This window comes from Equus quagga, unplaced genomic scaffold, assembly GCF_021613505.1.
Source record: "Equus quagga isolate Etosha38 unplaced genomic scaffold, UCLA_HA_Equagga_1.0 146_RagTag, whole genome shotgun sequence".
Classification (NCBI taxonomy): domain Eukaryota; kingdom Metazoa; phylum Chordata; class Mammalia; order Perissodactyla; family Equidae; genus Equus; species Equus quagga.
Genome location: NW_025796728.1, coordinates 2,738,459 through 2,757,090, shown reverse-complemented (window position 1 = coordinate 2,757,090; position 18,632 = coordinate 2,738,459). Strand labels below are relative to the sequence as shown.

The 18,632-nt window shown below is 41.3% G+C and overlaps 1 protein-coding gene across 1 annotated transcript in view; it reads right to left on the bottom strand.

Annotated features, from left to right (window-relative positions):
- The window catches only part of LOC124232912 (protein furry homolog-like), a 243,199-nt gene extending 237,552 nt beyond the window's left edge, over positions 1 to 5,647 (bottom strand). Inside the window, exon 1 of the mRNA XM_046649823.1 lies at positions 5,516 to 5,647. The gene's annotated coding sequence lies outside the window, so the exon portion shown is untranslated. The remainder of the gene's footprint in view (positions 1 to 5,515) is intronic.
- Positions 5,648 to 18,632: the final 12,985 nt, after the last annotated feature.

The window sequence follows — 18,632 nt, the reverse complement described above, 5'->3', positions numbered from 1 at the left end:
TTCTAAAATCGATTGTGGCAGTGATGTACAACTCTGGAATATGCTGAAAACCACTGAATTATGCCCTTTAAGTAGGTGAGTTGTATGGTATGTAAATTATATCTCAATAAAGCTGTCATTTTAAAATCTTAACTCTTCATGAAACTTGACAAATTATAACTGTTGCATTACGGTCAAACTCCATAGGCCGTACCTACCCCTCTGTCAGACTCTTCCCTGGCCTGGGTGGATTCCATCAATGACAGTCCTACAAAGTCCCTTTCTTAGTAATCCAATTCCTTCCCCAGAAATACAAAGATCGAGCAAAGGGGCAGGGGTGAGGGGGGGGACGATGACGACACAGTCTATTGTGTAAAAGTTAAAAATACTTCAGACTGTATTTTATACAAGCGACTTTTCAAAATAATAATTATTTTCATAACATTAAAGAAAATCCTGATTAAGGAATATATTTATTATAACATTTTGAGTTTAAAAGAACATGTTACTACTCTATCAGCAAACTATGAATTATCTGATTATCTGCTAGGATACAGATGTAGTCTCACAATGGTTGTCTTTGAAATGGATGATCCTTGTAGAGTACAAAGAAATCAATGTATGCAGAATTTCAGAAATATTTTGCCCCAAAAGAATAGCAGTGTTTGAAATTAAAAAAAAAAAAAAATTCTAGAGCGGACGGATTTAATTTAAAAGGCTCCCTGGACCCCAACCCACCTCCTATGGAAGACCAGGTTCGTTTGCTAGGAGACTTTGGAAAAAGCTTTGCAGAACAATAAACACGAGTGAATCATAAATTCACCTAGCTGTGCCCTTTGTTTACACTACCTTTAATCCACATGTACCACTCTATTTAAGGATCCTATTCAGAGGCGCTCTTAGCTTGTGGTAGAAACAGACTTAATCTTATTCTCAATGCCTAGCACGGTGCTTAGAGTAGGTGCAGTTCTCAAGAAAAATTTGCTGAACGAATGGAGATTTCTCAGCTGACTAGGCCAACTGGCTGCTTACAGCTGGGCTTTCTATTCAGGAACCTTTGGAAAACCTTTTTCCTCTCTGAGTTGGCTTAAAGAAGCTCCTAGAACAACAGAATCTTATCACCTACTTCACTGGCCTAAATTGTAGCTCCCTTTTCAAAATGAGCAACAGGAGGTGAAAGTAAAACCTCTGGATATGATTTGATCATGAACAAATGTCTTCCTACATTCCTCCTTGGGCTACGATGAAGAGTGCCTGTTGGCAGCCTCAAAGCAATTTTTAATGGCTCTCTAGAGATGAGGAGAATCAAGAAATGAAAAGAGATTATGCCTAGAGCATGTACTCCAAAAACTGTTTAGGGTAAAGGCAGGTAAACTGTTCAGGGACACAGGCTTTGATGAATTTTTTTTTCAAGGAACATTAGCCCTGAGCTAACTGCTGCCAATCCTCCTCTTTTTGCTGAGGAAGCCTGGCCCTGAACTAACATCCATGCCCATATTCCTCTCCTTTATATGCGGGACACCTGCCACAGCATGGCTTACCAAGCAGTGCCATGTCCACACCTGGGATCCAAACCGGCGAACCCTGCGCCACCAAAGCAGAATGTGCGCACTTAACTGCCGCACCACCAGGCCAGGCCCCGGCTTTGATCAATTTTTGAAATGATTATGAAGGCTATATTTTGAACACACACACACACACTGGTAGCAGCCTTGTATCTCAAGAAAAGGTAAAAGAATCAGAATTATTGAACCAGGAGAAATTAATAATAAATAAGTGTGTAAAAATCTATTATTTTTCTCCATTCCCAGTAAACAACTACTTCAGGAAAAATTTCAAGTATGATAGTTTAAGGCAGTCCTATCTGAAGGTAATAAAAGAAAAGGAAAGAACTGGAAGAATAAACACCAAACCATTACTAATAGTTATAATATGCTAAGGGCAGCGTTATGGGGGCACTTTTAATTTCTAAATTATATATTTCTTTCACATCAATATTCTGCAATGAGCATGTGAAACTTTGGTGATAAGGAAAAAAATGGTCTTGCCTTCAAACATACATATACATTTTCCCCAAGTAAAATAATTTGAACTTCTTTACTGCTTACGGCTTTACAGAATACTGGTGGGCTAATAAAACTGCTCACATACTTTAGGCAACAGTAAAAAAGGGAGGGAGGAGGTCCAACTTTTGTTAATGGCTTTTACCAAAGTCCACAATCTAATGAAGAAATACATAATCATACTGTAAGTCAGAGTATGGCTTGTACTGTCAAAGTGTTTTACAGGAGCGAGAGGAAAGAGCATCACTTATGACTAGAATAGAAGAAGAGCTTGCAGAAAAGGCGACAGTTGAGCTGGGTTAGATGGATGATCTCTCTGGTGAGGTAACAATAGTTGAAATTCAGAGCACATGCTCTGTCCCCAAAAAATATTTTGTAGATAAAAATAGCTCAAGTTAGGGAACATACACCCAGCCAACCCCCAAACATATTTTTTTAAAATCTATTTTTAAATATATCACAAAATCTGCTATATAAAGCAAAGAAAACTTTCCCACCTCATCTCGGTTTCTTCTCTCATTCGACTATTCCTTTACCATTTTGGCGTGAATCCTGTGTGACTGGTACTTCACACCAGTTTCTGTGCTGAGATACACACTGTCTTTTTTCCTATGGATGATAATTTTGCATCTCCTCATTAAACTGCATACCTTTGAGAGCAATGGCGGTCATCCATTTCTACTTTATCTTTCCATGATACTCCTTAAATAAGTACTCAACAGATGTTGTTGACAGATTAAACCTAGTTCTAATAATTGCGACAAGTTATTGATATCACAAAAGATATCTGTGAAAGAGATACTATAAACAATAAAATCACATTTTTGTATAGAACAAAAAGCGTCTTGATTAATATATCTTCCCCAGACACTAACCCAATTGCTGTTCTTTGGTGTAATCTGTTCAGAAACGTGTTTATTAAAAAAAAAAAAAAAATTAAGTCTCTTAAGCAGTCTCTATTGAACATCATCTTTTTTTGTCACAAAGACCTAAGACAATACATTTATTGGGCACTAGAAAGGCACTAGGTGACACACTGAATTTGCACAGAAATGGTGGACAGTCCCAGTTCCCAAGGATCTCAAAGGACAGTTCACAACTCAAGAAACGACTTGGCAATGTATACATACCAGACAATGTGTTTAAAACAATGTGAAAAGTACACAGGAAAAAACATGTTTTCCAGGAAACATGTCCTAGATATTTCAAAGGTAATTCTTTCTGAATGTTTTCTTTACATGTGCTTTTAAAAGTTCAGAAATTCTCTCCTCTATTGTTTAAATAAGCTAGTAAGTAAACAAAGATAGAAATTTGGAAACTTGTTTAAATCTTCTACTTTCTATTATAAAATGGAAAGGAAGATTCTGCCCACAAGCTTGCCTGACAATCCTTATCACAGAAGAGGATGAAAGAGGGTGGGGGGAATATTAGGTGTGACAATGCCAGATACCATCAAGATTACTACAAAAGAACATGTTTTGTGTGTCTAAATTTCCTAAATTCTGTAGGAAGAATAGAGTCTCTCTCAAACATTATTATCTGAAATCAGCTTTCAGTTGCCCAAGTATAGTTTCTCCTTTGTTGCTGTTGCTGAGCCTCTGAATTTAGGCTATAATGTTTCACCCCACTCAAAAAGTTACTAGACAGTGAGTTAATCAATGAACACTTTGGAAAGTTGTTAGTATTGCTTTAAAAAACAACAAAACACTGGGCCAGGGTTCCAACAAAACTCACTCTTCTAGAGAAGTGTTTTACAAAATAACTCAAAATGGAAGAAAAGACAGGATGGAATGCTATTTTTGATAATGAGTAGCAAAAAAAAAGAAAAGAAAAGAAAAGAAAGACTACAGAATAACACACCCACTGCTACTTTGTTTATAGGCCTGTAACTTGCACATGCAAGTACTCTACAAAGTACTGCACAAGAAGAAACTGTCAAAAATGAATGCTTATGAAAACATTCCTTCTCTATATTAGGTCTCTAACCAGGAATGCGCTGTTTCTAAATATGACGACTTCAGCAAGTATTGACAGGTATAGCAGAGCAATAATGCTCAAGATGGAAAAAAAATCTTACATGTACTTGTTTTTGTTTTATCAATAGTAAAAGTTGCTGTTACCAATTATAATACCTATGGTCTCAGTAGTAGAAATTAACTTTACGGAAGATATCTGCTAGGCAGAACAGTATTTTACAAACTAATTTTATTTCTACCAAAAGTCTAGTTTTTTTCCTAATCCAATACGCCCTAGCAACCTGGGGTTTTTTTTTGTTTTGCTTTTTCCCCCTTCCAAAAGAGCCTCCGCCAGTAAGTCGAAGTAATACTTTCCACAGTTCAAAGGTTAAGGCAAATTCGGCTCTACGTAGAGTCTTGCCCCTCATCAGCAATACCCACCCCTCGCCCCCGCCTTTTTGTTGTTGTTCTTTTCAAATTTTCTTGGCCTGAGAGAAGTTAATGCTCTCATATGATTGCAAATCCACGACACAAGCGATTTCAGGTGCCGAGGAACAAAACTGGGATGGGAGGAAAGGAACGACAGCAATCAAGAACCATTGCGCCCTTGAAATGAGCCTCTCCAGAACGCAGGAAACGAGATTATGCCCAAAGAACCTGCCGCCCGGAAGCCACAACTTCCATCAATCAGCAAAGAAAAGTTGCTAGGAGGAGCTCAGCGCCCAGGCAGCCGGCGCCGGAGCGGAGACCGAGAGCAGCACAGACACTCCAAGGCCCGGACCGCCCCGGACGGCGGGCAGCAGCTGCGGCTGCGGCGTCCGGGGGGCCGACTCCGGAAGGCTCCGGGTCTCGGGGTGCGCGACCGGCCCGGAGCGGCGCGGGCACAGCGCCCGAACGCGCACCCCTCCCCACGACCACGAGCAGTGGGCGGAGAGACGGGCGCAAAGGAAAAGCGGGACAATGCTGGGCCGGACTGGCGACTCCGCGAGCTCCAGGGGTCCCCAGCGCCCCTTCCCGCCCTGGGGCCGCCGGCCGCCGCGCTAAGTTAGCTCCTCGGCCCTCGCTTCAGGGTTGGGGAGGCGAAACCGTGGGCGCCGACCTCCCTCCGCCTGGCCGCCGCCGCCTTTCTCTCCGCGGGGCGGCTCCTGCGAGTCCGCGAGGAGGCGGCGCGCGAGCAGAAGGGAGCGCGCGCGGGGAAGGGGGCGCGCAAGGCAGCGGCACGCGGGGGAGCGGGGCGCGCGGCGCTCCCCGAGGACCCGCTGCCGCTCCGGCGGCTTTTCGGTTGAGGCGGGGGCTGCGCCGCGGTTTAGCGTCCGTTACGAGTCTTGGCCCGGGCGGCGCAGCTTGCCAGCCATCCTGGCCCGCCTCCCCCTCGGCTCCCATCAGGAAGGGCAGCCGAAAGGGCCGGCGACCGTCTCCCGCCAGGGCTGCGGCCGCCGGTCGGCGGGCATCCCGGCGCCTGCCCCTAGGGCTGGAAGAGAAAGTAAAATGAAGTGCCTTTCCCCAGGCGACACCTACCCGTCCCCAGTCCAAGTGCAGCTGCCTCGCTCCTCAGGCGCCGCCGGTCCCCGCCCTCGGGCCCCAGGCTCCGTTCTCTTGACAATGGCGCGTCCCCTTTAAGGAATAATCCGATCGGAACCGATCTGTGGTTAAACCTCCCTCCGACTCTGATTTTAACCGGATTTCTCTCTCTCTCCCAGAGCCCGACGGGCGCCCGGCGGTGCTGCGAGCTCTTCCCACCCCTTCCCCGCCCCGCCCACTCCCTCGCCTTCCTGATTGGCGAGCAACACTACAACAGGAACAGCAACCCTCGCACTCCACTGGCCAGTCCAGCCGCCGCTCAGAATTACCCCCACCCCCACCGCGCCCCTTTTCCTGGGTTGGTCCTACCTCCAATCACTCTATGTCCTCTATTCTATCGTTGCTTTGGAGAACTGGCAGTCAAGGCTCACCCTCCCGCCTCCGGAAAGCGAACTTTATTTTTATTGGTAAAAGGACATCTTCCTGTGCACCTGATTGGGCAAGGAAGGAGCTAGTCTGCACGCCCCTCACCCATTATCGCTCTCCCTTTAACGGGTTTGAGAAATACAGCCGCAAAGTCCTCCCTACTTTGCCTTCTTCTAAGCGCCTTTCCCATTAAATGTTGGAGGAGTCGTGGACAAACCTCACAGCCGGTGTTGGGAAAAGCTGGAAAGAGAGAAGAGAAAAATTCAAAATCTCCTGCAATGAGTAATGTATCCTGAGCTGGAGCTGGGATCCTGCGGAACCTCATCATGAGGTCTAGTGAATGGAGTGGTTAGAATGAGTTTGTATACCTGAAATTTGAGTGCTAACTCTTCCTGAGAGTCACTCAACAAGTTTTCACTCACTGTCCACTCTACTCCTACCGTCGGTTCCACTGGCATTTGGCCACCCGGAAGAGCTTTAATAAAAGTATCTGCAAACCTGGCGTTTCCTTGTGTGTCTCGCAATCGTTCATTTAAAAAGTATTTAAATAATTTCCATTAACAATTACCTTTTAGTCACGTCCTCTGCGTTATGCCGGCGTTTGTCACGAGACATAAGTTACTTTTCTGAAAAGATTGAATAGGTGGTCCCACTTACGCCAATCTCAAAGTCGAAGACGTCCATCTCCCTTCCTCGAACGGTAGCAGGGAGAGCCCCGAGTGAGCCCAAGCGATACCAGAAGGCTATTCCTTGGGGGAAAGAGAGAGTCTGGCACCGGAAGCTTGACCCTGCAGCAAAACCTCACGCATGAAAAGACGAGAAATTCTGTGGCAGCCTGGTGGGATCTGCATTAGGATTTCCCCAGTTTCCCACCGGAGCTGTAAGAATCGAAAGGATTGTAACTACTAAAACTGGGTACAGTTCGTGCTTTGGTACCCATCTAAGAATGTCAGGGGAAGACGATTAAGTGTCCTGATCCTCTTTGCCAATGAACTTTGAGAGACTTTGGACCACAGGATGTTTAGTGTATTTGCAGTGATAGCCCCGGCGGAAACCAGTGGTGCCAAGAACGTGGCGGCGCTCAGCAGTACCCTAGAAGGGGGTTTCGTGCCAAAAAAGGGAAAATAAACATAGATAGTCCATAGGACTTTTCCGGTGAAAAATCTCCTGGGAATACCCATAAATATCGAAGAATGAGAAAAGGGAATGTTGTGGGTGGGTTACGTGTTGCTAAAGGGGGCAAGAGACAAGGAAGTATCTGGATTATATTTACATAACCTTCACAGACATATATATATATACATTATATATATAATATATATATAATATATATATAAATCTCTTAAGTGTCTATCACTAAACCCCTATTTTCAGCCTATTCCATTTATTACTTTTTTTTACTACAACCAAGGTAAATTAAGACTCCTGGTTTTCTCCTGATTTACTACTCTCAAGCTTTGAGATGCTTCGGGGTTCTGATACTCTATATTAGAATATAATCAGAATAAGAATATTCTATATTTGGGCCGGCCTGGTGGTGCAGCCCTTAAGTTTGCACATTCTGCTTTGGTGGCGGGTTGGCGGGTTCGGATCCCGGGTGCGGATCCCGGGTGTGGACATGGCACTGCTTTGCAAGTCATGCTGTGGCAGGCATCCCACATATAAAGCAGAGGAAGATGGGCACGGATGTTAGCTCAGGGCCAGTCTTCCCCAGCAAAAAAAGGAGGATTGGCAGCTGATGTTAGCTCAGGGCTAATCTTCCTCAAAAAAAAAAAAAAAAAGAATATTCTATATTCTAATATCTAGTATGATCTTCTGGAAACAAAGACATCTAGTATTTCAGATGTGTAGCAACTGCACATAACTGCAAGTCTTGTTCAAGATCTAGGTGATATTTTCAACTTGTTTGTAAAACAGCTGTTCTCTGATGTTCAGATTGTTTTGTTATACTAACACATTGGGCTCATAACTCCAGAAAGCAATCTACAGTAACCTCTAGATTCTCTTTCTTATACTAACCAACCATGCTGAGATCATCACCCCTCAAATATAATTTATATTATTTTTTTCTCTATTTCACCCTTGCCCACAATAGGATTATTTATCACTTTTTAGCCCATACACCCAGCCTCCTGGTACTAACATTCCTATTGGTATTTCACATTAAGGAAGAATTTTGAACATCTGCAAACCTGAAGCTTCCAATAGGCAGGTCATTTTTCAGAATGTTCAGAGTTACTGAACACAGTGCAAATTCTAACACTGGGGAAATTTACAAGTGGCACTTTCCCCTTCAGAGAAACTTTATCTCCTACCTTTGTTCCTATCTCTAAGTCAGACTATTCTTTTTTTTCTCTCTCTCTTTTCTTCAGGGGAAGATTCACCCTAAGCTAACATCTGTTGCCAATCTCCCTCCTGCCTTTTTCATCCTTCTTTTCCCCCCACTAAAGCCCCAGTACATAGTTGTGTATAGTTGCATGTTCTGGTTCTTCTACGTGAGCCACCACCACAGCATGGCTACTGACAGACTAGCGGCATGGTTCCATGCCTGAGAACTGAACCCAGGCTGCCAAAGGGAGAGTGCAGAAGTTTAGTCACTAGGCCATCAGGGCTGATTCAGACCCCACCCTTTAAACAGAAATATCCCCTGTAATGTGCCCATATGACTAAAGCTTTTTAACATCCTTTTGTGTAGATCTTTGGTAAAGTCTTTGAAAGGGTGAAATGCATTATGATCACTTGTTCTCCCTGTTTATATACAAAGATAAACCACATCAAAGAACTACCATAGTTTAGGGGGCTGGCTCCGTGGCCGAGTTGTTAAGTTCGCGCTCTCTGCTGCAAGCGGCCCAGTGTTTCGTTAGTTCGAATCCTGGGCGTGGACATGGCACTGCTCCTCAGACCACGCTGAGGCAGCGTCCCACATGCCACAACTAGAAGGACCCACAACAAAGAATATACAACTATGTACTGGGGGGCTTTGGGGAGAAAAAGGAAAAAATAAAATCTTTAAAAAAAAAAAAAAAGAACTACCATAGTTTAATCACTAATTAGTTTCCTCAGAAAAATTATGTTACCAATTACATTGCAAATTCTTTTCAGTTCACCATACATATACACAGTAGCTATTATGTGCTAAGTAAAGAATAGGGAAAGGGGCCAGCCCTGTGGCCAAGTGGTTAAGTTTGAGTGATCAGCTTCAGCAGCCCAGGGTTTTGCTGGTTCGGATCCTGGGTGTGGACATGGCACCACTCATCAGTCCATGCTGAGGCAGTGTCTCACATACCACAGCTAGAAGTACCCATGACTAAAATATACAACTATGTACTGTGGGGATTTGGGGAGAAAAAGCAGAAAAAAAAAAAAAAAGATTGGCAACAGTTGTTAGCTCAGGTGCCAATCTTAAAAAAAAAAAGGAATAGGGAAAAAATGATGAATAAATGATGAATATACTGTCATTCTCATAAAATGAATCTCCAAATTCCATCTCTAAGGGTCACAATTTTACTCTTTACTCAGCACATAGGTGGATACCATCTATTAACCAGTGATTTTCTACAGTAAAATTAAGAAAAATCCAATTGCTAGAAGCTGTCAACCAAAATGTCTTCCCCCAGCCCCTTACTAATATTCACAAGCATGAGTCAAATTAAGAGAAAATAAGTTTATAGTAATTTGATTTTATAAAGAAACTTCAAGAAATATTTCCTGGGTCCTTATGGAAGAGGCCCACATCCTCCACCTTCTATCCTTCAATGTGTTCAATGTAAAATGAGAACTGATGTTCAATGAGAATATCACTGAAAGATCTTCAATCATCAGTAAAAGATTCAGTTATGTTCAATGTATTCTACTATGGCAGAAGGGAGATACCAATACATTTTTAGGAAGATTTCCAATTCTCTCCTTCTTAAAACCCTTCAAAGATTATCTAGGCACATGTCAAATATGGTTCAAGCGTCTCAGCAAAACATGCAAGCCCCTTTATAATTTGATTCCAGGCTCCTTCTCACGTTTCTTCTCTGGCCGCTCCTTTATTTGACACTTGAAATGGCTGCTCCATCAGTATCAATGATCCTGCTCTTTCAAGCCTCAATGCCTTTGGGCACATGGTTCCCTTTGTGTAGAATAGCCTTCCCCTCCACGTTCACCTGCAGGACTCTCCCATCCATCAAGCAAAACCCAGCAGAAGCGTTACTTTGTTTATGAAGCTTTCTCTGACCACAACTCTTTCCCTGACTTCATATTTCTCTACCACACACACACATCTATGATTCTGATTACAGATATCACATTGAAGAGAGATCATAAAGGTTTCTTTGTCTATCTCTTGCACTAATCTAGTCGGTTCTTGAAAAGCAAAGGCCATGCTTATGCATCTTTGCATGGGTGTCACTTAAGACGATGACCGGCATAACTGAAGGCTTTCAATAATGCACATCAAATTGAGTCAAATGAGCACGGCTGAAATGAAAAGGTTAACCCATAATGGGCAAACCTTATTAACTAGAATAGTATTCTAGGAGCAGTCTAATTATGTATTATTTTATTATAAATCTATCTTATCAATTAGTCCAGGTCACTGGTTCCCAGACTTTTCTATTTCAAGGACTGGTAAAATTGCCAAGGAATTTTTGACATAGGCTTAACAACTTTCTGTTTTGCATAGTAAAGATATAAAAATAAATATATGTGAATCTTCTATCTATTCTCCCCATTATTTCATAAAATAAGAAAAACTAAAAACTGAAAATTGGGCAGCTTCTAACTTCAAAATGAAAGTTCTTCGAACAAATCTGACGTTATGAAGAACTTACACAAACCTCCACTTGAATCTAGAATATTCACTACACTTCATGCTACTTGATCTGATGCTTCTTTTCATCTAATTTAAAAGATGGTTTAGAAATGAAAATATTCCTAAGGTTTTTTCCCCCATAATTATCCATAAGGGGGGAAAAAACTATTTGACTTTTTGTTGATTTTTACTCTACCCGTGAGTCAACACTAGTGTCATCGCTAATTGACTTGCTAGTTTCCTGCTGGAATATTTGTAGGGAAACTCATCGTTTATAGAAGCCCTTGCAAAATGCTTCTTGAATTCCTTTTTGCATCTACCATGTTTTACAGAGTTCCTCTCCTTTTCTTTTGGGAAGCCTTTTCATCTTTAAAACCCATTGTTTAATGCTTAGAAAGTTCCCCCATTGTTTGTCAGTGAGTCAAACAATAAAAATTTAAGTACTCTTTTAAAAATTTTTTTACCCATGTAACACATACATTCTCTGAGCTTCCAAAAACTCGGGTTAAGTGCCTGATAACCATCAATGAATATTATAGTGTCTATCCTGTGTCACAGTTATAATAATGATAATATGAGCCATATTAAAGCACATGGAGAAAGGTTTGTGTTATATTGCTGCAAATATAATATATTTTTATATATGTAAGTGCTTTCTTAAATAGTGTAACCCAATCATATGTAAGTTCTTTATGATAGGGTAGCTCATAATGGCTAAGCATCCTAAAGAAGAAATCTTCTGATGCCATGGTAAAGGTCTAGAAATATCACCTTCTAAACTGGGTCAAATAATTGCTTTTCTTGCTCTGTGAGATACATAAATAATGTACATGATACCATCTTCCATTAATAAAATATTCTATTTATTTTGTCTTACTTCAATTTCTATACCTATTTTAGATAATTTAGGAACTTTATATTTTAATGCTACTTTTATTAATCGGGATACCTTTATGAATAAGATCTTAACTTTATCCAAAATATCTTACTGCTGGTATGTTGGTATTCTGCCTAATCTTTCCTTTTATCGTTACAAGGGGAATTCCAATCTAAATAGATCTATTGGGTGAAAATGTGAATTTAAAGAAGAGATAGGGGTCGGCCCCGGTGCCACAGCGGTTAAGTGCACATGTTCTGCTTCTCGGCGGCCCAGGGTTCGCTGGTTCGGATCCCAGGTGCAGACATGGCACCGTGTGGCAAGCCATGCTGGGGAAGGCGTCCCACACATAAAGTAAAGGAAGATGGGCATGGATGTTAGCTCAGGGCCAGTCTTCCTCAGCGAAAAGAGGAGGATTGGCAGTAGTTAGCTCAGGGCTAATCTTCCTCAAAAAAAAAAAATAAATAAAATTAAAAAATAAAGAAGAGATAAATGAAGGATTAAATACTGACTTTATAAGTGAATTACTCTGAGGCATTTTTTAGAATATTATTCAACTTAAATCTATTTCCACTCACAAACTGGTTTTTAGAAGTAAAAGGTATTATATAAAGAAAGACACCTATATTCAGTACAATCCCCTTTGTCTACTCTATCACTAAAAATATCTTTGAATTCAGCAGCCAAGAGCATATACAGTGGTTACATTTCAGACTAGATGTTTAAATTAAATCATTTAAAGGAATCAACAGTTCATCTGTTCCTGTTGGGATGGTTATCTAGTACTACAGTGAAATCACTTTGAAACTATCTTAAAACCTTGTTAGATTTTAACGTGTATTTTAAAGTGTCGCTCTGGTAAGTACGCATTTGTACTGGAAAGGGATATAGTCCTTCTAAAAGAAGAGAGACAGCAGTTTTTAAGCCGTTCCCAGTTTATGAGTTGAAGGAAAGTTGGTAGAAAAATGTAGGCGCTCTATTTAAATTCATTGCTACCACCTATCAGCTCATTATCTTATTTAAGAAAGGAATTCATGAATTAGCCAAAGAAAGAGGAAATCTTCTGATTTGGGGGGAAAAACAGTTACATGATCACACCACTTGCAAAGGAGTACACCATATGACTGATCCCCTTTGGGGGCTTCTGTCTGTTGATGGAGAAGCAGAAAAACAAAGGACAAAGGAAAGTCTCTTTAATTAATCCTACCAACTAAGCAAAATAAATAGATCACTTGTTTCAGCAATAGAAGCAAACTGTTAACCATTGAGAAAAGCCACCTGCAGGTGCTTTTGTACACAAGCTGCCCCAGAGCTCAGAATTACTATTGTTTAACACAAGGGTCTGCAAACTTCTTCTGTAAAAGCCCAGAGAGTAAGTATTTTTAGCTTTGTGGGCCATATGGCCTCTTTCACAACAACTCAACTCTGCCACTGTAGCACGAAAGCGGTCATAGAGAATACATAAATGAATACGCAGGGCTAGGTTCCAATAAAACTTTATGGACATCGAAATAAAATTTTATTTAATTTTCATGTGACAAAATGCATTATTCTTCTTTTGACTTTTTGCAATCATTTAAAAATATAAAAACCATTCTTAGCTTGCAGGTCATGCAAAAAAGAGGTAGGGGGCCAGATTTGCCTATGGGCTGTAGTACTGACTCCTGATCTAACATAACTAATTCACTAAAAACAATTTTCGGGGGGCCGGCCCGGTGGCGCAGCAGTTAAGTGCGCATGTTCCGCTTCGGCAGCCTGGGGTTCGCCGTTTTGGATCCTGGGTGCGGACATGGCACCGTTTGGCAAGCCATGCTGTGGTAGGCATCCCACATATAAAGTAGAAGAAGAAGGGCATGGATGTTAGCTCAGGGCCAGTCTTCCTCAGCAAAAAGAGGAGGATTGGCAGTGGTTAGCTCAGGGCTAATCTTCCTCAAAAAAACAAAAAAAACCCAATTCTTTTTGGTTCAGTACCTAGCATGTGTCAGGTGCTATAGTAGGCCTGGGGACTATAATGGCTAACAAGATAGACATGGTCCCTGTCCTGATGGAGTTTATGATTTAATAATCACACAAATATATAATTAGAAACTGTAATAAATGGCTATAAAGGAAAAGTACAGGGTGCTCTAAACTATGAGTTGTAATCTAGACTAGGAGGTCAGGGAAGCCTTCCGTTTGACAGGGACTGAAAAATGAGTGTGAATTGACATGGTGAATTTGGGGGTGGGGCGGAGGAAAAGGCACAGCGTGTGCAGCACCTCGATAGCACGGAAAGGCGTGGAAAATACAAAGCGAAGGCAAGAGAGACAAGCAGTTAAGTTGGAGAAATAGGTAAAAGCAAATGTACTCAGGGCCCAGTGGGTCTTTATTCAGAATCATTGAAGGCTTTAAATCAAAGCCATGACATGGTCAGGTTTGCGTTTTTGAAAGGTCACTAGCTAATATATGGAGAATAGATTAGTGAAGGGCAACAGTGGTGACTACAATTGTCAAAGGATTCTAGACCCTAGATTCTAGGGCGTAGAGCCAAACATCGCTACTACCTATGCCAGGTACTGTTCTTAGTACTTTACATATATTAATTCATTGAAGTTTCACAGCCCCATCAGGAGGCATTATCATCTTCCCTTTATGGAGGAGGAGACTTAACCACGTGCTGCCTCTCAGTTTCTTCTCTTAGTTTATAGAATTGCAGGAAGTAATTATAGGAGAAAGGTAAGAGTGAGAAGGAAAGAGGAGGCAGAAAGAAATGAGGAAGGTATGTTCCATGGGACCATGCCTTGGCTTAGATCCCAGTCTGTTTTCCAAGAAATTATATTGTTTACTGGGAATGAGGCCCAAATTCAATGAGGTAGCTCCCTTGGGTATCTGTGGAAGCCCTCGTGAGAAGACTCATTGCTACAAAAACATACCCCATGCAATATTTGGGACATACCTATACTAAAAAAGTCCCCCCTTGCATTATCTAAAATGTAAATAAATCTAACTGGGCATCCTGTATTTTATCTGGCAAGCCTACACTAAGGAAACAAACACTTTCCCTCTCATAAAATCTAGATGTCAGCTGGAGACACCTGGCCCCTTAAGATTTAGAAGATCAGCCTGAATAGTTTATACAAGTTCAAAAGCCTTTCCAAGGATTTTTGTGCATTACCAGGGCAAGGGTGTGGGATGGGGGATTCTGTTTTCACCTTTGCCTCCAGGCTCATTCTTTCTCCCTGAAGACTCACTTCTGAGCTCTTCCAATGCCAAGAAAACCAAAAAACCCATCGAAACATTGCAAGAGTGGTAGATTGCACAGAAAAGCTGGGAGCTGGGAGCTAAAGGAAGCAAGCAGTCCCATCAGGAACAGCCTGAAGAACAACTCAAAGTAGTATTTTGTTACACTCTCTTCTTTAAAGTCCTTTCAGCCACCTACCACCAATGGTTTCTCATGCCCCTCTGCCATGATCCTGGGTCATGCTCACCCTCTTGACAGGCCCTTTCCCTCCTCTGTCTAGATCTTCTTGACATTCTCCTAGCAACCAAGAATTTCTCTCCTCCTAGAGAGCAAATTCCCAAACTAAGCAGTTTTGACTCCCTCTCTAAAGCTTCGTCATCAGCTGATATCCAAGACCTCAGGGTCTCAATCACTTATTGAGGCATTCTTTCAAAACAAAGACAGTTTGAAATTCTCCCTACGAAGAATTCTGATGCCAGCAGTTGAGACAATAATCAGTTTTTCTTAAGTTGTTGCAATGATACTGTTTTGTGCCAGCTGGCAGGAAAAAGAAGGATATCTCTTTTGGTTGTATCCAGTGGGGCCCATTTTTACTAGTTCCATCATCATTTTCTTGGGGGAAACTCAGTTGCTTCTTACCCCGTGACCAGTACATCAAAAGCTCAGGGAAAACCTAATGGGCAGCATTTTGGATTCCACTATGGATTTCAGATAAGCCTGTTTTTTCTCTGCCTTTAAATCTGATTCAAAATTAAAGCCGAATACTTTTTTCAAGGTAAAGAAAGAAGGTTTGGGTAAACACACTACAATTTGCTGTAGCTGGAAGCCTGATCTGATCTTTAAAAAATGAAAAAAAAGAATGAAATGTACTATCAGGTAAATTCCTCAGGTAAGAGTGAGGAGAGAAGAAGCAGAAAGGTATGAAAAAAGTGGTCTCTGTGGAACCATAGCATTGGACTCTATTCCTTTATCTTTTCCAAGTTTGTCTTCTAAATTTAGCTTTACTTGCCTATTTACTGATTCCTAGATACTGCAAAAACCAATAAAACTGCACAGATATAGTAATCCTGCTAGTCAATTAGAATAATAATGATAATACAAAGATTTACAAATACGAATTTCTGTGAGGTCATTATAGAAAAATGGAATATAGAATCTGATCAATCATATAAATACATTTAAAAAAAGCTTTGCTACAATTATCTCAATATTTAGTCACCTATTGATTAGAGTCTGTTTTTTGATTTGAACTATCCAATTAAAAGCCTCAATATTTTACTCCCTTTCTGCAAATGTAAAGTTGGCCTGAATTTCAATGTATTGATAACTGACATTGAGACTATATATACATATATATTTATATTTATATATTACCCACATATTAATTATATAAATGATGAGCTGATTAGTAATATAGAAGCCACACTCTGGTAATATGGCAATACATCAGAAATTGTTTATCTTCTACATATAATAAAACTACTAGTATACTAAAGATTTTTACAAACCAACTAAAAAATAAAATCCTCTTTCAGTAAACTACTTCTTTAACATAGAAAAAAGTCCATAATAACTGAACAATATTCTAAATTGTCCTTCAAAGGTACATTACCTTTAGAGAATTATGCTCTTTCACTCAATCAGTGAAGCAATGTAAATCTTTTATCTGTGAGAGGTTTTTTTTTCCCCTCAAGAAAATTCTCAACTTTCCATATCTCAGTACTTTAGCAGGTCACATTTTCCATACGACAAGTTTTACAAACCATATGTACATATCTGATGGCTTTTGTGAAATCCCACTCGATACAATTTAGTATTTCGGATCTATTTATAGAAGTCCTGCTATGTGAACATTTTTAGCCTGTACGATGTCAGCCTGGTAATTTTCATGCAAGTAAGAAAACAATTTGTTCTAGCCTCCAAAATGGTACTGACATCAAATGCGTCCTTCACATGGGAGAACTTGTGACTGAAGAACTTCCAGTAAAAGCAGTAAAAATGGTGGCAATAGCAAGTCTGCAGTGGCAGTGCTAATGGGAGAGCAGTGGCTCTTGCTGGCCAATATAATGGAATCAGCAGGCATTGTTGAGTGATAGTGAGGTAGAAAGCATCTGGGCTTCAAGTTTATCTCTTTCCTGACATGGAGATTCTGCCAACCTGTGAGAATCTGCATTGTTACTCTTGTTTTTAATGGCAATTCCATTACTGACCCCAACCCATTTTTCCTGCACCATCTCCCACTTATTCTGTAATATTCAGGTCAACTTGATCTACATGCTATTCCCCAGATTCCTCCATTGCCCTTGGCTACATCACTGAGAAGGTTCTCAGAAGAGTAGGGTTCAAGAAATGGTAACAGAGAAATCAAGAGAGTAGTATTTAATAATGGTGGCATTAGAGCAGCTGAGATAGGAAAGCATGGCTGGCGTCGGCCCGGTGGCACAGCGGTTAAGTGCGCACGTTCCACTTTGGCGCCCCATGGTTCACCAGTTCGGATCCCAGGTGTGGACATGGCACCACTTGGCAAGCCATGCTGGGATGGCGTTCCACATATAAAGCAGAGAAAGATGGACTCGGATGTTAGCTCAGGGCCAGTCTTCCTCAGCAAAAAGAGGAGGATTGGTAGCAGTTAGCTCAGGGCTAATCTTCCTCAAAAAAAAAAAGAAAAGGAAAGGAAAGCACGGCTGCAGCCCCTATAAATTTCCCTAAGAAATCTATAAATGAATCTGAGGAGAGTGAGAATAGGACAGACAACAGAGTCATTAAGACCTCTCAGCTTATTCAGTACCCATGAACAGACAAGCCAAGTAGAGCATAAACTACTGTCAGTGTTTGGAAACTGCATTGAAGTGGCCTAAAGGAATCTGGAAATGAAAGAGGTCTAAAGGTCATCTTGGAGTTCATTGTAACCAACATGTAATGGATCAGAGAGGAGAAATACAAAATCACTGTAAAGAGAATGGCTCCCAACCCTACAAGTCATGTCTGAACAGGATAAAATGTGCCATCATATCTAAAGAGATGAGTCCATCAGAATGGGGATGGTTAGCCAAGGAGGTGGAGAAATAGGAGAGTCACAGAAAACTGCTGACAGCCTTCAAGCCCTTACAGAGAGAGAAGACCTTGATTTGAAGGAGTCAATTTGTCAATCCCAGTGGCAGGAATACTATTATTACATGTGTTCTACATGTGCTAACTTACTGATTCCTTAAAAATACTATTAATGCTGAATTGGTCAAGGTTCTCTTGTTGCAAATGGCAGAAACCAACCCTAACTAGCTTAAGCAAGAAGAGGAGCTTTACGAGAGAACCCAGGGATGTCACCAGAAAAGGTACAGCCCCTGAGCCTCTGCAGGACCTGGAAAAGGGAGCTGGCAGGCACTGCTCCCAGGATCTCTCTCTCTCTGATGCCTATGGTCCTAGTCTCTACTTCCCTAGGCAAGTCTGCTTCACTCCTCTCTCCCTTTCTCTGCAGACCAGCCTCAACTCACTCTGGCAGCACATGGACGGGCATCATTACTCTACAGCAGCAGCCTCCAGTCCCAAGTTTACATCACTTCACTCAAGCAAACAGATCAGACTGGATGGAATCTCTGGGTCTAAATTGCAAATTCCTAGGAGACAGAATCGATTAGCCTAACTAAACAAGGAGTCCATCTCTCATCTATTTCCCTGTGGACAACAGTACAAGGTCATAACATAAAAACACAGACATTGGAGGCCTAAACTTATGGAAGGAGGGAGGGATGGAGGGAAGGTGGTTATTCTTAAAGGAAGTGAACCAGTGACCTAT